An 18,543-nucleotide genomic window follows, 5' to 3' on the forward strand; every position below is an offset into this window, starting at 1 on the left:
AGAAGAGGAGGCTCGAAGGGGGCCTTTATAGTGGATACCTGTTTCACTCGGAGCGCAGGGTCTTTGACGCGGGAAGGCAAAGTCTGTCTTTTGGAAATGGGGAAGTGGGCACACAGCACCTGAGAACAGGAGGGCTCGAGACCTCCCAAAGCGAGCAGGGGGCCTGGTTTGGGAGCTTGCAGTAGCTTCTACCCCAGTGGAAGGGAAAAAGCCTGGCTCGCTCTCGGCGCGCCACACCCGGCTGCCGCGCGCACCTGGGGGGACCGCCAGGTTCGGGGTAGGCGAGCGCGTGAGCGGCACGGGGCTGGCTTCTCCACATCTCCCGTAGGGCGGGGATGGGGGAGAGGAGGAGGAGAGAAAGTGGGGGCGTTATGGGCTTAGGCCTGCCTCCCACCTCCCCACCTCCCGCCTCCGCGGCCACCCTCCGCTCTATAATTGGCTGCCGGCGGGCCTTCCTTTCCTCTTATCTGATCCTGGGCTCCCAGCTGGAGAGGCGGAGGCAGCTCCAGGAGGCTGGGAGTGGAAGCGCAGCGGGAGGAGAGGGAGAGAGAAAGAAACAGAGGCTAATTAAAAAAGGATACTCCGAGGGAACAGAGCAAGGGCGGTGCGCCGCCAAGGACCAACTGGCGGCGGAGCTTCGATCTTCCCTAGGCGCGGAGAGCTCCCAACCTGGGCTGGAACCTTGCCCAGCACAGGTCAGTTCGTCTTTCTCTGCTCTTCTTCGGCTCGGCTTCGAAGTCCATTCATGAGCAAGGAAAAGTGGAGGCAGCGAGCCACCTGCAGACGCAATGCAGTTCCATGGACTTTCTTTTCACGCGCGCGCCCAGGATGGCCTGGGGACCTTTGAGATGGGATGGGACGGGTGCACCTGGATGCCTTTTCGCGGGGTTCACGGTGCAGGGAGATTAGAGGCATTGAGTGATGAGAGCGCAGGGATAGTGGAAATACCATGTGCTGCTCCGGGAAGCTTTTCCCAGTGTTTGAGTAACGTTAGCGTGTGGCGGGAAGAAGCTGCTTTTGGCTGCGGGACAGTGGCGGCTCCAGCATTTCCATATAGAAGGGGCTTAACAAAGGCGGTAATTTGGGTGGGATCCGTCTTGAAGGGCTGTGTGTGCATAAAGAACACGCTGCTTTTATTTAGCTTGTGTTTGGGATAGCTTGGGAGAGCTGCTGATGGAGATCATAGGGGACGAAACTCACCCAGTCATCTGTTGGCTCTGCTACAGATTTGGGTAGCTGAGAACCAGGCGCTGGACGCAAAGGGAAACAGCTAGGTAGAGCGCGATGATGGAGGATGGGGACAGTAGACGCTCCTCCACCTCTCTGCGCCGGGAGGCTGGGATGCTTCGTGCGTTTTGCTTTGGTGCCAGAAGCCAGGAGGTTGCGGTTTTGAGAGAGGCACCGCCAGGTTGTAATGTTGGAGAATCCTCTCCGCTTTAGCTTGCCGACCTCTCACTTGCCCCCTTTTATCTCTCTGACACACCCCGCACCCCGCGCCCCCTCAGGCCTCCTATTACACAGCGCCTGGGCGGATAGGCATCCGGGGCAGCTGGGCTTTGGCGCGTGGGGCCATTACAGTGGCCTCGGTCCCAGGGCAGAGCCTGGAGGCCGCCGGCAGGTCCAGGACCACAGGTGCTCAGATCTTGGTGCTGGGTTCTTGGGTCCTCTGTGGCTCAGGGTTGCTCTGCTAAGGTCCAGGAGGGTTTTGGACCTGTCCTTACGGAAAGTTCCGTGTCCAAATGAAGCTTGTGTGCAGCTCTCACATGGGCCAGGATTTCCCCCCAAACATTGCTTCTCAGAGTCCCATTACTTCTGCAAGTTTTGGAGAGTCCTCTGCTGGCAGCAGCTGAAGGGGGTGGGAGTGGGGGCAGCAACAAGAGAAAGATGGGAGTAAGTCTTTGGTGGCTGTGGAGAGGAGAACAGAAATGAAAATGAATTTTCCTGAAACTCCCGATAAAGGCCTTGGGGCCCCTCCTCTACTGAGGGACAGGGAGGGCACTTTTTATAATACTTGCAGTAGGTGATAGAGAGGCTCTATTGAAACCCAGCAAACAGGCTTTAAGCTGGATGCAGTGAAGGACCGGTGTTCTGTTTCTGACAGCGTGGTCCAGTCTGCACATAGAGAACTCACTGGTAAATTTAGAATGAGTGAATGAATAAATGAATGAATGAACAGCATGTGGATATTTGGTTTTTCAGAAGAGTAACTTGGATTCCTCTGAACCCAAGTGCTTCGCTATTATAAGGTAAACTTCAGGATAGTTTTGTTTGCTTGTTTTTAAAACAGCTTTATTGAGATATAATTCATATGCCTCTCAATTAACCCATTTAAAGTGTACAATTCAATGATTTTTAGTGTTTTCACAGAGCAGAGTAAATCCACAATTTTAGAATATTTTAGCACCCCAAAAAGAAACCCTGTACCTATTAGCAGTAACTCCCCATTTCTCCCTAACCTGACGCCGTGTCTGTATGGATTTGCCTATTTTGGACATTTCATATAAATGGAAGAATACAATATGTGGTCCTTTGTGACTGCTTCTTTTACCTAGCAAAATATTTTCAAGGTTCATCCATGATGTACAGGCTATCTTTCTTATTCTCTCAGTAAATACTGGGTATCCATCCTCTCCTTCTCCCTGGGGTGCCCTGAGCCGGGATAGACCTGAACCTCCACTGCAGCCCTGACCTCCTGTGGGTCCCTTTGAAAGGACAGGCGCCCCACTGGTAAGGCCTCTTAGTAATTCCCTGGGAAGTATTCCTTGGAACCCATCAGGATTCCTGGAGCAGTTTTGGATGGATCCCAGCCTTCAAGATTGATGGGAGGAGCCTCTTGGCACTTATCCTGCTGCGAACCGTCCAGCTGAGGATTTCAGAGAACTCTTGGGGCCCTCCACGCATGTCTTGATTTTTCGAAATCAGCCAGGGTTGCTCTTAAAAATGGGCCAAACAAATCGATCTGATTTGAGGGGCTCTAGGGAAAGCCTCTAGCTCATTAAGAAGACCTCTTGGGGAGTCTCCCTTTCAATCTTAAATATTTCCTAGTGTCACACAGTAAAACACAAATGTCTTTTGCTCGTCTTCAGTTGACAGCCTCTGCAGTGATACCACTGTAAAGCCACATTCGCAGTCAGTGTTATCTAAACCCAGCCAAGTGACTGCTGTTTTCCTGGCCTGTCTCGTGTAACCTAACATCCCTTTAAAGGACAAGAGCCTTCCTAGAACTGCTGCATGATGGAGTGGTGCTGTTTGAGCACCACTGAGTTAACAAATTATCTGGGATTATGATAGTCCATTGAGAACAAAGTTGTTGGTAAACGAGGCACTAGTTGATCCCCCCAGGGAACTGACAGAGGAGTGGAGGGAGAAAGTTTAAAGGAAAGTGATAAAAATAACTTTCTTCTTGGCAGGTTTGCCCCTAGATAGTGCTGGATGTTAGGAAAATAATCATTTTCCTTGACTTCTTCTGTGAGTAAATAAAAAATGGCAGGGATCCAGTCACTTTTCTGTATACACCAAGCTTTTGTTGTAGACCAAACTGCATCCTGTTCCTGTGATGTGTGTGTGTGTGTGTGTGTGTGTGTGTGTGTGTGTTGGAAATGTTGGCATATTTTTTGAGTACTTACTGGGTATCTGCCTTTTTCTCTTTTAGAAACACACTTAAGTCTCCCAATTACTTGGGGAAGCAAATAATATTCCTCCTTTAGCGACCACTGAGCTTCAAGGATAAAAAGTACCTTGTATGGGATCACAAAGCCAGCAAGTGACAGAAATATGATTAAGAAAAGTCTATATGAGGCCAGGCATAGTGGCTCATGCCTGTAATCCCAGCATTTTGGGAGGCCGAGGTGGGTGGATCACCTGAGGTCAAGAGTTCAAGGCCAGCGTGGCCAACATGGCGAAACCCCATCTCTACTAAAAATATAAAGATTAGCTGGGCGCCGTGGTGGGCACCTGTAATCCCAGCTACTTAGGAGGCTGAGGCGGGGCATTGAGAATATAAAAGAGAGTCTATAGGAAGTTCTGAGCATTCTTTAAGTCAAAGTTTAGAGCCTAGACTCCCCATTTCCTCCAGGTAATTTTTTTATTAGTGGTCTTGTTGCACTTTTCTCTCTATGGGCCTTTGTCGGAGCTACCCTGAAAGGTGTCTCTGTGAATTTTAGAGAGCAATGTTTTGCCTCATTTTTCCTAGAAATTATCTGAGTTGCTTACAAAAATTGGTCCAGAGGTAGGTTGCGCTTTGCTAAGTCCATTGCAGTGTCTTAGGGTATGTCTTTATCTCGGAGCAGTCAGAGGGCCCTTTATTGGATAAAGATCTATTCCTGGGTGGCCTTTTGTCTCTGGCTTTTGCAAAGAGGAGCACATTTAATTGATGTCTAAAAATGATAATTTGCTACAGGTTGTTTGCTTCTGTTCTTCCTTCACTTCCCAGCCCTGCCTCCCGCCATGTGCCGGCACTGTGCTAAGCATTCAAAATACAGTAGGGAATAATATGCTTTGGCAAAGGGAAATGCCAATAGCTAACTACAGGACAGTGTTCAATGCTACAGAATGGAAAATAAAGATTACTACTATAGGAAACAGGAAGAGCACCTGACCCCAGACTTGGAAGATCAAGGAAAACTTCTGGAAGGAAAGGATGTCTAAACTGAGATGTAAAGCTACCCTTTATACTAATTACAGATGTACATTGTAGTTAAAAACAGTCTCCCATTTCTTTAACAGATGAACTATGTCAGTGTTTGAAAAAAATGAAGAGAGGAAAAAAAAGCCAGGTGAAGAACATTCTTGTGTCAAGGAGCTGTCATTCCAATTTTCCATACTTTCGGAATGGCTCTACCTTCTATCATTTAGAACATACAGCATGAGTTTAATACTGATTGAGCAGCTGTATAACTGAGGCTAATTTTCAGTCAAATTCCTTGCGTTTGAGTGATTCACAGGGGTGCTGCTAACCTAATATAGTTTTTCTGTAAATTAGGAAAAGGTAGCCCCTCTGTGCAAACCTATGCCATTGGGAGAAGAAAACAGTTTTGTTTTATCTGGATAACACAGCTTTGCACTGGGGCACACAACCTGGAAGCAGAGTGTCTGCCAATTTCAAGTGTCATTGACCCTAGGCCAAGTGTAAATTGTTCAGTTCATTAACTGCGAGCTGTACACACATCAGCCCTGATCATTCAGTCATCAACTATTAAATCAATCAATATTTACTGATTGCCTATGTGTGTTGAACTTTCTTGAATATGGGTTAAACTGCCCATCTAGATGTCTGGTAGTACCCAAGATCTAGAAGGTTAAAACAGTGACTGAGGTCATGAAACTAGCTGGAGAATCTCAATAAGATGAGGGACAGATGCAGTTCATCAGAGGCCTGGTTGGTGAAGGATCAAGTTTGGTGCTACTGCTAGTTGGTGCCCATCCACAAACTGTTACCTGCCTCTGATAAGACAAAAACTACACGATGATGTAAATAAAATATGTCAATAAGCACACTGTTCACCAAGCACACTGTTAGTTCAACTGAGATTATCATTATTTTTCGTAGCAAAGCTTTTCTGATGAAGGAAGCAAAACAATACATAGACTTGCATATTGGCATAAGCTTCTTATCTCATTGAGGACCAGTAACAGTTCATAGACCAGCTACTTTGGGTAGCACCAATCTAGGCAACATTGGCCCACAATTGGCCAGAGAGGTCATCTTGGATCCTTTCTCCCTTTATACTATTTTCTTTTCTCTTTTCCCCTTATTTTTTCTTTGTTTCCTCTGCCTCCTTACCTTCTTCCTCTTCATCATTTTCCCTTTTCTTCTTCCTTCCCTTATTCCTACTTTACTGTTGCTTTCCCCTTCCATTTGATATTTCTTTCTTAAACAAAAATCACTGTGAATCTTATTCAGCTTTTTGTCTTCTAAAAAGCAAAGTAAAGAAAGCCTAAGTGTACAAGGAAATAAATGTAAAATGGAAACAATCACTAACTTGGAGAAAATTAAAAGAATTGAATGGTAATTAAAATAAAAATATGCCAATAAATTAGAAAGCCTGGATGAAATGGATTTTTTTTCCAACTTTTATTTTAAGTTTGGGGATACAAGAACAGGTTTATGACATAGGTATATGTGTAATGCTGAAGTTTAGGGTATGAATGATCCCATCACCCAGGTAGTGAGCATAGTACCCAAAAGGTAGTTCTTCAACCCTCACCCCCTTTTTTTTCTTCCCTCGCTATTAGTCCCCACTGTCTGTTTTCTCATCTTTATGTCCATGTGTACTGTTTAGCTCCTACTTATAAGTGAGAATATGTGGTACTTGGTTTTCTGTTCCTCTGTTAATTCACTTAGGATAATGGCCTCCAGCTGCATCCATGTTGCTGCAAAGGACATGATTTTGTTCTTTGTTATGGCTGTGTAGTATTCCATGGTGTATATGTACCACGTTTTCTTTATCCAGTCCACCATTGATGAGCATCTAGGTTGATTTCATGTCTTTGTTATTGTGAATAGTGCTGTGATGAACATACGAGTGCATGTGTCTTTTTGGTAGAATTATTTATATTCCTTTGGGTATATATCCATTAGTGGGATTACTGAGTTGAACGGTAGTTTTTTAAGTTCTTTGTGAAATCTCCAAACTGCTTTCCACAGTGGCTGAACCAATTTACATTCCTACCAACAGTGTAAGCATTTCCTTTTCTCTGCAAATCTGTTTTTTTTTTTTGACTTTTTAATGATAGCCATTCTGATTGGTGTGAGATAGTATCTCATTGTGGTTTTGATTTGCATCTTTCTGATGATTAGCAATGTGGAGCATTTTTTCATGTTTGTTGGCTGCTTGTATGTCTTCTTTTGAGAAATACCCGCTCATGCCCTTTGCCTACCTTTTTAATAGGGTTATTTGTTTTTTACTTTTTGAATAATTTAAGTTCATTATAGATTCTGGATATTAGACCTTTGTTGGGTCCATACTTTGCAAATACTTTCTCCTATTCTGTAGATTGTCTATTTACTCTCTTGATAGTTTCTTTTGCTATTCAGAAGCTCTTTAGTTTAATTAGATCCCACTTGTCAATTTTTGTTTCTGTTGCAGTTACTTTTGAGGACTTAGTCATAAATTCACTGCCAAAGCCTGTGTCTGGAATGGTATTTGCTAGGTTTTCTTCCTTTTTTCTTCCTTTATTTATTTATTTATTTTTTTTTTGAGACAGAGTCACTCTCTGTCACCAAGGCTGGAGTGCAGTGGCGCTATCTCAGCTCACTGCAACCTCTGCCTCCTGGGTTCAGGCGACTCTCCTGCCCCAGCCTCCCTAGTAGCTGGGATTACAGGCACGTGCCACCATGCCCAGCTAATTTTTTATATTTTTAGTAGAGACGAGGTTTCACTGTGTTAGCCAGGATGGTCTTGATCTCCTGACCTCATGATCCACCCGCTTTGGCCTCCCAAAGTGCTGGGATACAGGCATGAGCCACTGTGCCCAGCTGGTATTTGCTAGGTTTTCTTCTAGGATTTTTTATAATGTTAGATCTTACATTTAAGCCTTTAATCTATCTTGAGTTAATTTTCATATATGGTGAAAGGTAGGAGTCCCATTTCATTCTTCTGCATACAGCTAGCCAGCTATTCCAACACCATTTATTGAAGAGGGAGTCCTTTCCCCATTGCTTGTTTTTGTTGATGTTGTTGAAGATCAGGTGGTTGTAGGTGTGTGACTTTATTTCTGTGTTTTCTAACCTGTTCCGTTTTCTGTGTGTTTGTTTTTGTACCAGTACCATGCTTTTTTGGTTACTGTAGCCTTGTAGTAGAGTTTGAAGTTGGATAATTTGTGCCTCCAGTTTTGTTCTTTTTGCTTAGAATTGCTTTGGCTATTGAGGCTCTTTTTTGGTTTTGTTTATAATTTTTTTTTCTATTTCTGTGAAAAATGATATTGGTAGTTTGGTAGGAATAACATTGAACCTGGATATTGTTTTGGGTAGTGTTCTTTTTTTTCTCTTTGAAACAGAGTCTTGTTCTGTCACCCAGGCTGTGTTTTGGGCAGTATTCTTATTTTAATGATATGAAATGAGTTATTTTTAAACAAAGTACAAATTACTAAAACTGATTTTTTATTGTACAGGAATTATGAATAAAACATTAGGCACAAACATGTTGAAAAAGTTGTTAAAAAGTAACCTCTCCAAGAGTACTGAACTCTCCCCATGATTTTGCAATTGAATGCTAATGAAAATGTAAAAAAATAAAAATACCGTGCTATTATAACTGTTCCAAAGTACAGTATAGAGAAAGAAGAAAAAATTCTAAGTTATTTTTTATAAAACCAGAAAAAATAATACTGATATCAAAACTTGACACAGCATAATAAAAAAGAAAAGCTACAGATTAATTTCACTAATAGTGATGTACTTATTGATATGAATAGCATATTAGTAAATAGAACCCAAAAGAATAATTCACAATGATCAAGTTGGGCTCAAATTTTACAGGTAAGTTTAGTATTAGAAAATGGATTAATATAATTGTCATATTAAAAAGTTAAAAGAAAAAAGTTAGAGGATCTTCTGCATAACTACTACAATAATTTAACATTTTATTTCAGATTAATAGCTCAATAAAGTTTACACAGATGGAAATTTACTAAACATGATACATTTATATCAGTATATTTGTGTTTGTCTTCTCTAACAGTCTGTCTAGCCACATGTCTTCAAAATCAAAGTCATGCCAAAGAAGCATTGCTATTAAAAATAAGAACAAGACAAAATTTCCAGGATAAATATTCTGGAGATAGTAGCCAAAGTAATAAGAAAAGGGAAAGAAATGAAAAACATAAAATTTGGAAGGTAAGAAGAAAGATATCATCTACAGAAAAAATCAAGGAAATCAATTATTACAAACTTTAAGACTGAAAAAATGTTAAACTATTCAAGGTAGGTTACAAAATTAATATAAAAATAAAATGGCTTTACTATAATTAAGAAACAATTTGTTTAAAAGTGATTAAGAAAAATCCATTAACACAGGAAATAAAACATATATGTATATAATATGTAGAAATAAACTCAAAATGTCAAATTTATATAACTCTTTAAAGTGCTCATGAAGAAATGAAGATGACTGACTTGAATAAACAAAGAATATATTCTTTTTTGATGTAAAGAAGGACTATTATATTAAAAAAGTCAATCTAGCTAAATCGGTCTACTAATTTAACACGATCCCAATTTTGAGGAATTTTTGGTACCTAGTCAAACATAATCAGAAAGAAAACTTAAAAGAAAATATTAAAACATATTATAGAGTTTTGATATTTACAATTACTTAATAGTCACACATAAATAGAAAATCAATAGATTTGAAAATAAAATATAGCATTGCTAACCTGTGAGCAAAAGGTAAATTATTCTATAAGTGGTATGGCACTAATTGGATAGACATGGAGAATAAAAGTTAAAACTTTTTCATTTACATCAAAATAAGTTTTAGATGATCAAAGATTTCAATTTAAAAATTGAAAATGTAAGAATACTAAAAGAAAATATAGGAAAATGCTGTAATTCCAAAGGAGAAAGAGACCTATATGCGTGTCATAAACCATAGGAGATAAAAAAGAAAAAAAATAAATATTGGGCAACGTATTTTATCATATATGATGGAAAAGGAGCCACATATTAAATACAAAAATTTCTCATAAAAAGATGAACACTCCTAGCTGAGTGTGGTGGCTCATGCTTGTAATCCCAGCACTTTGGGAGGCTGAGGAAGTCAGATCACTTGAGGTCAGGAGTTCGAGACCAGCCTGGCCAACATGGCGAAACCCTGTTTCTACTAAAAATACAAAAAACAGTTGGGTATGGTGGTGCACGCCTGTAATCCCAGCTATTTGGGAGGCTGAGGCATGAGAGCTGCTTGAACCTGAGAGGTGGAAATTGCAGCGAGCCAAGATTGCACCACTGCACTCCAGCTTGGGTGACAGAGTAAGTGAGATTCCATCACACACACACACAAAAAGATGAACAATCCTATAGAAAAATGACCAAGGATATGCTAGAGAGTTCACTGTACAAAAGACAGCTTAAGTAAATGAAAGATGTACAGTCATAATTTTAGCCACGGTGATGTTATATGTCGAACTACAATTTTTTCATACATGAAAGAATTTGCAAATATCAGAGCCAGCGAGTTTATGGAAAAATAGACACATATACTTTTGGTGGTATATAAACTGGCATAATCTCTTTGGAGAACAATTTGGCAATATGCATTAATACTTTTTTTTTCTTTTTGAGACAGTGTCTCCCTCTGTTGTCCAGGCTGGAGTGCAGTGGCACAATCTTGGCTCACTGAAACCTCCACCTCCTAGGTTCAACTGATTCTCCCACCTCAGCTTCCTGAATAGCTGGGATTACAGAAGCGCACCACCACAGCCTGTCTAATTTTTGTATTTTTAGTAGAGATGGGGTGTCACCATATTGGTCAGGCTGGTCTCAAACTCCCAACCTCAGGTGTTCTGCCTGCCTTGGCCTCCCAAAGTGCTGGATTACAGGTGTGAGCCCCGTGCCCAACCCATTAATACTTTTTAAAAGGAATAAGCATAGCTTATAACCAGCAGTTTTGCTTTTAGCAAACTGTCTTAGAGTATATTTGTCCATGACTTTTTTGAGATTTTGATTAAAATTGCTTTGAATCTATAGATTATCTTAAAGACATTCTAACAGAATACTTTTTTTTTTTTAACCCATGAACATGGTGCACTGCTGTATTTAGGCTTTCTTTCATTTCTGTCAGTAATACACTTTTGTATTTTTGTATTCTGAAGAGTATAGAGGCCTTGCATGTCATATTAATTTCTAACTATTTTATGTTTTTGATGTCATTGTAAATAAATTTAAAAATTTTTCCTTTTTATTTATTTTCTGCTATTATATAAGAATACAATTGATTTTTTGCCTACTGATCTTGTCTGTCAGTCTTTCTAAATTATTAGTTCAAGTAGGGTTTTGTTTTTGGTAGATTCCTTAGAATTTTCTGGTAAACAATCCTGTTGATTGTGAATAGAGTCAGTTTACTTCTTCCTTCCCATTCTTTCTGCCTTTTCTTTCTTTTTCTTGCCTGATTGCACTGGCTAGGACCTCTAGTACAGTGTTGAGTGGAACTAGTAATAGTTAACATCCCTATTTTATTCTTGATCTTAGGAGAAAAGCATTCAATATTTTACCATTCAGTGTGATACTAGCTATGGAGTTTTCATTGATGCCCTTTATTAGATTGAAGAAGTTCCTTTCTATTTTTAGTTTGCTGAGTTTCTTTAAAATCCTGAATGTGTATTGAATTTTGTGAAATACTTTTTGTCCTTCTATTTAGATTACATGCACACACATACACACACTACATATATATGTATAAAATGTCATGCTAAATGATTAGTGGATATTACCTTGATGGTTAGCCTTTTTCTCCCTGAGGGAAGAAACATACTAAACATGCTAAATGATTTAAAAATATTAAACCAATATTACATTCCTGTAATAAACTCTACTTGGTCATCATTATTATTATTTTTTACATTGTTAAATGCTATTTGATAATATTTTGTGAAAGATTTTTATATCTATGTTCATGAGGGTTATTCTGTGATTTTTATTTTTAGTGATGCTGTCTAGTTTTGATAAAAAGGTTATGTTAGGGCTGGGTGTGGTGGCTCATGCCTGTAATACCAGCACTTTGGGAAGCTGAGGTGGGCAGATCACTTGAGGCCAGGTGTTCGAGACCAGGCTGGGCAACATGGTGAAACCCCGTCTCTACCAAAAATCCAAAAATTAGCCATGTGTGGTGGCAAGCTCCTGTAGTCCCAGCTCTTTGGGAGGCTGAGACAGGAGAATTGCTTGAACCCAGTAGGAGGTTGCAGTGAGCCAAGATTGCACCACTGCACTCCAGCCTGTGTGACAGCGAGAGTCTGTCTCAAAAAAAAAAAAAAAAAAAAAAAAAAGGTTATGCTAGCCTTCACCTGTGCTTTCAGGAAGAGTTTGTGTAGGATTGGTATTATACTTTCCTTAAATATTTCATAGAATTTGCTAGTGAAGCCATCTGGGACTGTAATTTTCCCTGTGGAAATATTTTTTAAGAACAAATTTAATCTCTTTAATAGATATAGGGCTATTTGGGTTTTCTATTTCTTCGTGTGTCTGTTTTAACAAGTTGAGTATTTCAGTAGTTTATTTCCAAGTAAGCTAAATTGTTGGGATTGTTGGCAAAAAGTTATTTGTATTTTTCCTTTTTAATTGTTTTTTAGTTTGTGAAGTAGATAATTATATCCTCTGTTATTCCTGGTATTGTTAATTGTGTTTCAATCTTTGTTCCTTGATCACACTTCCTAAAGGTTTTTAAATTTTATTAATATTTCAAAGAAGCAAATATTGGTTTTGTTAATTTCTACTAATGTTTTCTATTTCTTTAGTATTTGCTTTTATCTTTATTAATCACTTCCTTCAACTTAATTTGGATTCAGTTTGCTCTTCTTTTTCTAGCTTCTTTAGGTAAAAAATTAGATCATTGATTTTAAATCTTTCTTTTTTATATCAATGTTTAAACCTATAAGTTTATCTCTAATTCTTTGGCTGTATTCCACAAATTTTCACAAATTGTACCTTTATTTTCATTCCCTTTCAAACATTTAAAAAGTTCCATTGTGATTTCATCTTTGACCCATTGATTATTTAGAAGCATATTGTTTAATTTTCAAATATTTTGAATTTATAAAGATATTTTATTATTATTCATTTTATTTAATTAGATGAGGTCTTTCTGTGTTGCCCAGTTGTCTCAAACTGCTGGGCTCAAGCCATCTTTCACATCTTGACCTCCCAAAATGCTGGGATTATGGGTGTGAGTCACCATACCCAGCCTATTATTCATTTCTAATTTAAATCTATTTTTAGAAAACATGCTCTATATGTTTTCAGTGTTTTGAAATTTATGGAGTTTTATTTTATGGTGCAGAATATGGCCTATTTTGTTAAATTTTACTGGTACACTTAAAAAATGTATATTTTTGCAGTTGTTGGATGTAATGCTCAATAAATATCAACTACTTGATAGAGTTGTTCACATCTATGTACCAATATATTGTCTAATTGTTCAACCAGTTCTTGAGGAGTGCTGAAATCTTCAACTTTTCTTATTGCTTATTTCTTTAGTCCTATTAGTTTTTGCTTTATGTATTTTGAAACTCCATTATTAAATTCATACATATTTATGATTAATTTTTCCTAATTAAGTGATCTTTATCATTCTGAAATGTCCAGGATTTGAGGGCAGTTTTATGCAGATTTTGCTCCCCCTGCCCCCACATTGTGTCTCATTCCATTCTCACATTTCCCTTCTCAATATCTAGTTTCTCTAGTATTCCTGAATTCTGTTCCCTGATGCTTTATACCAGTAAGACAGCAGCTTTCCCCCTGATTTCTGATCACCATGCCATGCATAGTGGGGAGTTCCCTCAGAGAGAAAAAAGCTAACCACCAAACTAATAGTAACAAAACTAGGTCTTCTTTATTCCTAATTTAGAGTTTTTTCCTCCTATGTCATGATGCTAACACATAAGTGTAATAATTGCTCACTTCCTCCAGTACTTTTTAAGTAGATCTCATTAGCTAATCTTGAAAATTCTTCTTTTATGATTCTGGATGTGAGGAGGGTAGTATTTCAATAGTGAGAAGAAATAAGGAGGAATACCCTCAAAGCCAACACACTGGATGATACATTAAGCCTATTTCTTTTGTTGGTTTTTTTTGGTTTCTTTTTTAATCTACAAAAATGTGTGACCTAGATCATCAATTGACTGTAAAATTCTCTTTCTATAAAGTAGATATTAACATATATATAAAATGTGGAGTTGAGGAAGACATCCTAGAGATCATTTTATCCAGTTCCCTTGCCCCCAAATTCAGGAAACCCTTTGATAACATCTCTTATGGGTAAAACTTAGCTAGCTTCTGCCCTAGAATTTCTAGTGATAGAGAAGAAATGCTTCTAATTGTTAGAGCTGTTACAGAACTCCTGTGGGTTGGGAGCATCCCAACTGATTAGAGTTCTGTTTTCAGAAGCTATGCAAAATAATACTGTTTTATCTTCTACATAAAACTCTTCTAATATATGAAAACTTCTGTTATGTGTCTCTGATTCTTATTTTTCTTTGGTATAAAATATGCTTAAATGTCACCATTTCTTTCAAGTCTTCTTTGCCTGAACTTGTCAACTGTAACTGCTGAGTCTTTTTCTAAGCCTGTGAATTACTCAAGTCAGGTTGCCCGTGTCTTCATATGGTTGATCATTTCAAACCTATATAGTGCTATCATCTGGAGAATGATAAAAATGGCTAGAAATGTATTTTGAAAAGTCTAAACTGGTTCACTCTTGCAAATAACTGTTGCCTCTGTCAGTATCTGGATATTCAGTTTTTGCCTAAACTTTTTTGCCAAGTTAGTCCCACAACCTTAATGTGATAGAAGAGATAAAGGCTTCTTGATTCTCCTTCCTTTTTTAGCATCTGCTGAAGTAGAAAATTCATTATGATTCTCCTTTCCTTTTTTGTTCTTTCAACATGTTGCGAACATGCTACTAATTAGAAATTTTTGAGAGTTATCTGTGTTCTAAGTAAATTAACTAAAATATCACAATCACCTTAAAAGGTAGACATAGCCAAGTGTGGTGGCTCGTGCCTATAATCTTGGCACTGGGAGGCGGAGGTGGGAGGGTTGCTGGAGCCCAGGAGTCCAAGACCAGCCTAGGCAACAAAGTGAGATCCTGTCTCTATAAAAAAAAAAATAAAAAAAACTTGCCAAGTGAGGTGGCATGGGACTGTAGTCCCAGCTACTCAGGAGGCTGAGGCAGGAGGATCTCTTGAGTTTAGGAGTTCAGGCATGCAGTGGACCATGTTCATGCCACTGCACTCCAGCCTGGGTGACAGAGAGAGATCCTAAAAAAAACCCAAATCAAAATAACAACAACAATAAATTAATGAATTAAAAAATAAAAGATAGATATTATCTCACACATTTCATTGATAAAGAACAGAGAGTGGTTAAACCAGCTAGCCAAGGACTTATATATAGCAAATTATCACCACAAGTGGCTTCCTCACTCACAATTTTCTATTCATACCACCACCTGTGCTACCTTTCTGTTCTGTTTCATACTTATTTCATTCAGTTTTGCAATATGATTGCTGGCGATCTTGCTTTTCAAGTAAATTGTAAGTGAGCTCACCTAAGGTTCACTTTTCAATTAATCTTTTTTTTTCAATTAACTTTAAGTGAGCTACCAAGGGGAAGATATGGTACAAAGTTTTGTACCTTATTATCAAGGACAGTGCTTTGGTTATATAGTAGGACTCTTAATAAATGATTGTTGAAATGAACATTTAATACTATAAATAACAGTCTCTCTCAGGGCATGGAGTTGCTGGATATATGGTATATCAAATAACTAACAAGAATTTCGTTTAAGTTTATGGTTTATTTTCTGTAAGTCACCAACGATTGAATACAATATTATCCAAGGTTTGTGTGTATGTATGTGTATAAATCTCAGCGTGAGAGAGACAGAGTGAGTGTGTGTGGTTTACGAAAACGTTAGGATAAATATTTAAGGAATTTTGATAAAATTGGCTGTATGTTAGTCTGGGAATTTTGTGGATGCCTGTAAGCATTGCTTAATGCTTACACTTTGGGCCTTTGCTCCTTATTAAACTTATCTGGACAAACGAGATTAAATAAAACAAACATATGAGTGGAAGGGCAAATTAGCACTTATGGGCCTAGTTTTATGTTACTGATGGTAAAATTATGACAGTGTTTTAAGAGCACTTGTATTAAACATTATCAACTTTCCATAAATTTGGCTTATACCTTCTGAATAGAGAACTAAGTAGCCATTTCTAACATGACGTTTTTAAACAAGAGCAAAAAATCAATGCAGAGTTATTTGATTTGTGCAGGCTTTGGGGCAAAGTTTTAACAAATTAGGCTTTGACATTTTGGTAAATGTTAAAATATCTCATGGCACTTTAATAGGATTGGGATTTTTCTTGCCCTTACTTTATGTCCAAAAGTTTGGGGACTTGGCAGAAAAGCTTGGGAAAACTGAAATTTCACTTCTCCCAATGTGGTATTGCTCATCCTAACTTAAAATAAGCAACAACTAAAGAAGAATTTATGCTGGGTACAGTGGCTCATGCCTATAATCCCAGCATTTTGAGAGTCTGAGACGGGGGAGTTGCTTGAGCCCAGGAGTTCGAGACTAGCCTGCACAAGATGAGGAGACCACATTTCTACAAAAAATTTTTAAAAAATCAGCAAAGTGTGGTGGCACATGCCTATAGTCCAGCTACTTGGAAGGCTGAGGTGGGAGAATCACTTGAGTCCAGCAGATTGAGGCTGTTGTGAGCCATAATCTCACCACTGCAGCCCAGCTTGGGTGACAGAAGCAGACCCTGTCTCAAAAAAAAAAAAAAAAAAAACCAAAACAAACAAACAAACCAACAAAAAACAAAAAACAAAGAAAAGAAAAGAAAAAAAGAATTTTAAAGACAAGCTATGGTTACAATGCTTTTTCCATATAAATAATGCCCAGTTTCCAAAAAAAGTTGCCAAGACTAGCATAGCATTTATTTAGTTAGTTAAAAAGTACATGAGATGCAGATTAACCTCCAGTATTACATGTTAAGTATTGCTTCAAAACGCTTGGATGCAGGAACTGCTTTGATGAGAACAGAGAAAGGCTATTTGATTGTGGCCTTTCACAATAGAAAAAGGTCCTCTTTAACACAGGAGAAAGGCAACTTTTTCTCCTACATTAAAACAGTATTATGGGATATCTTTTAACATTTTTTAATTTAATTTTAATTTTTATTTTTGTAGAGTCAGAGTCTCACTGAGTTGCTCAGGCTGGTCTCAAACTCTTGGGCTCAAGCAATCTTCCTGCCTTGGCCTCCCAAAATTCTAGGATTACAGGTGTGAGCTACCACACCTGGCCAGGGATATCTAATGTAAGTCTCCCGATCTGAAAAGGAAATTTTTTTTCTCCAAAAAGACAAATGTGGCCTGTTTTTTACCTTTCTTTTCCTTGCTTTGTTCTGATTGAAACCTCTGGTTATAATGTTTGGAGAAGGAAATCTTGGAATATTTCATTGGAGTTGAGTGATTCTGCTGCAATATGTTTCTTTGGGTGTGGTGGACAGCTATCTGTGTGACTGGCAGATTTACTGAATGTTTTGATTTGATAGGGCTGAAGTCTGCTGCCATATCTTTTCAAATTCCCCTGCACTCATGCCATCTGTCTACAGAAGAGCTGCTTATACTCGTTTGGATAATCCACTAATCTTGTTTTACTTGACTTTGTAGGGTTAGGGTTCTATGTATACCCTGGGGCTTTTCCTCCTATAGTTCATCAACATTTACTAACCGTTTTCCCAATGTCTTCTGTGTCCTGACAAATTAATCCAGGCTATAATGCTATGTAGATGGTAGTCACTTAATATGTTGACTATTCTTTTAGCATATACACTGAATGTACTGCCTATTCCATTAGGAATTTTAAGGAATTTCCAGTATGTGAATTTGTTAATCTAAGAAAACATTCTTTACTAATTAGCATTTTGGTGGTAGGCCGGTAGGGGAAGATATATTTTGGACCCTAAGCACAAATCAGTACATTCTTTAATTTTTATTGCAGGACCTTAACTTGAATATTTGTATAATGATCAAAGTATATGGATCTCCCTTTTATTGGCAACACGAAAGAGTTGTGTACTAGACTGTGATTGGATATTTAAAAAAAGCTTAGTTGTCAAAAATTTTTTTATGAATGGTTGCTTGCAGGAAATATAATTAATTTATTCCTTTAGATATACCGTATTATTTTGAAATAAAACCCAAGTATCAGAGATTTAACTACGTGAGTCATATTACTTTGAAAGTTTATGTAACTATGCTTTGCTGCATTCATCAGAGGCTTTTGCACTTAAAGCTACTACCTGAAAGCTGTATTAATCTACGCCACTCATTCTATTCACAGAATTGAATGATTATAGGAGTTACAGAACCCAACATCCCACTTGATACCGTTTTTCCTTCACACTCTCCAGACTGAAAGGATGCAAACAGGATTGTTTGAAAATCTTCAGGCCTAGCTCCAGTCTAAAGCCTGATTGGCATATGCCTTACCAGATTAAGATGTAGTTTCAAAGAACAGACTAGTGCAGTATCTCTCAAAAGAACAGCTTCCAGGACTGGGGGAAGTAGCATAACGGCAATTAAAAAATACTTGGGATTGGCCAGGCACGGTGGCTCACGCCTGTAAACCCAGCACTTTGGGAGGCCGAGGTGGGTGGATCACAAGGTCAGGAGTTTGGGACCAGCCTGGCCAACATGGTGAAACCCTGTCTCTGTTAAAAAAAAAAAAAAAAAATTGGCTGGGCCTGGTGGCACATGCCTGTAATCCCAGCTACTTGGGAGGCTGAGGCAGGAGAATTGCTTGAACCCAGGAGGCA

At 38.7% G+C, this 18,543-nt stretch overlaps 1 protein-coding gene across 2 annotated transcripts in view; it reads left to right on the forward strand.

Annotated features, from left to right (window-relative positions):
- The first annotated feature begins 459 nt into the window (after positions 1-459).
- Positions 460-18,543, forward strand: part of COL14A1 (collagen type XIV alpha 1 chain) — a 240,948-nt gene continuing 222,864 nt past the window's right edge. For both annotated transcript variants that reach the window (XM_024251441.3, XM_024251440.3), the window contains exon 1: positions 460-695. The gene's annotated coding sequence lies outside the window, so the exon portion shown is untranslated. The remainder of the gene's footprint in view (positions 696-18,543) is intronic.

The sequence above is a fragment of the Pongo abelii genome, chromosome 7, assembly GCF_028885655.2.
Source record: "Pongo abelii isolate AG06213 chromosome 7, NHGRI_mPonAbe1-v2.0_pri, whole genome shotgun sequence".
NCBI lineage: Eukaryota > Metazoa > Chordata > Mammalia > Primates > Hominidae > Pongo > Pongo abelii.